Genomic DNA, 1,954 nt, shown 5'->3' on the forward strand with positions numbered 1-1,954 from the left:
AATGGCAACTTATAGGAAACAGTCGAAAATGACCAAATAATAGTCAACATGGATATTTCCGTAATCGAGATGATGCATAGAAACCAAACATTGACCCTTGACACCATTCTGAATTTAAAGACGACCACTGTTAGTTTCTGGAAAACAACCAAAATAACTAAATACCTCCCAATATGGGTATTTCCGGTGTTGGATTGATGCCAGAAAATCTGCTGAAAATGACCGAATACCACCCAATATGAATATATTCAGAATTAGGGCGATGTACAGAAGCCAAAAGTCGAGGATGTTGTCATTTCGATAAAACCAATAAACCGATAAACCAAACGATTTGTCTTTTGACTTTGATCATATCCTATGGCCGATTCGTCGTGCATTTGCAGACTTTGAACACATCGCAAGGAATCAATGACTTTGGAACATAGGCGTAGCCAGAGGGGTGTTGAGGGATGTTGACATTGGTGCAGAATTTTGTTTTCAAAAATTCTAATAGCACAAAACGACATTTTTAGCCCATAGAAACATCTGTGTAAAGTAACAGCAAGATAAAAAATAATTGATTGAAATGCTTGCGCTATGTTGCGTGTAATTGCACAGGTTTTTCAGTTGATCCACCAAGGATATTTCAGCGGCGAAAGTACCGGGCAAATCCGCCTGCATCAACTAGCTTGGAGTATTGGAACCGAGCTTTGACAATTCCTTACCTTGATTCTCTTGTAACCTCACTGGAAACACGGTCCGATGAAGATAGTGCACCTGTCTACGCGTTGTCCTTGCTGCATCTCGCTAACGTAATACGCATGTAGTTGGAAGAGTTCAAGCGCAAAACCGAAAATTTCGTAATTTTTTATGAAGTTGACAATTTTGTTGGAGAGGTGGAAGCTTTGAGAGCAGACCATAAGAACTTGGGAGAGTTGGATCTTATAGACCTGTTAGCTAAAGCCCGTTCTTTATTCCCTGCGACTGAGAAAGCAGTTAAAATTGCACTTGCTCTACCATGGAAACATGCACGATTGAACGCTCGTTCAGCACGTTACGTCGGGTGAAAACCTGGCTGAGGTCAACAATATTTGAACAGCGGTTGCTCTCTGCTTGCTGAGTGTTCATCGGCAGATGGTCAACAACAATCGTGAAAAGGTGATAGGATGTAGTTGAGATAGCGGCTGTGCGAATGGGTGTCCAGCGTCCGGAGAAGTAAACGTACCTTCGTCGCATCATTCAGCGAAACTCGACAAAACTCGATGATGTCCGTAGAGAGGGACTCCAAAATCTGCTCCGGGTTTTGATACTGACGCTACTGCTGCTGGACCGCTGTCCGCTGTAAAATTTTGGCCATCTTGTGAATCATATCTTGAATTCCCGGTTGCAGCTGCTGATCAACTCCATCTTCTGCCATGTTCGTGGATTCTTGAGATCCTCGTCGCCAAAACAATATGTTCAAAGGTTTAAATGAACTTAAGAGTTTTTAGTAAAGAACATCTATTTATATTCGAGGTTGGACAAAGAATACTCAAATTTTCAACTGAAGGACAACTTTTCACTGGTTGCCTTGATGTAACAATTACTAAAGACTAGTATTTATTTCAATGTTTCAAAACTCACTAAAGTCGCAGGGGATACGTGCCGCGTAAATTCTGGAATCCGCGTAAAAAAACGCGTAAATTTCGAAATCCGCGGGGGATACGTGCCGCGTAAAAAACGCGTAAATTCTGGAATCCGCGTAAAAAAACGCTTAAATTTCGAAATCCGCGTAAAATCCGGAATCCACATATAAACAACCGCGTAAAAAGCGACCATTTTTTTACTTCTAAAATTTTGAAGAGCTTGCCCCCTCCCCCCACTATTTGAAATTCTGGCTACGCCCATGCTTTGGAACGTTCAAATAGTACAAAACCACATTTAAATTATGTTGAGGCCACATAAATATATCAATCAAAGCAGGTATAGTTTTAAA

This window comes from Wyeomyia smithii, chromosome 1 (genome assembly GCF_029784165.1).
Source record: "Wyeomyia smithii strain HCP4-BCI-WySm-NY-G18 chromosome 1, ASM2978416v1, whole genome shotgun sequence".
In the NCBI taxonomy this organism is placed as follows: Eukaryota; Metazoa; Arthropoda; class Insecta; order Diptera; family Culicidae; genus Wyeomyia; species Wyeomyia smithii.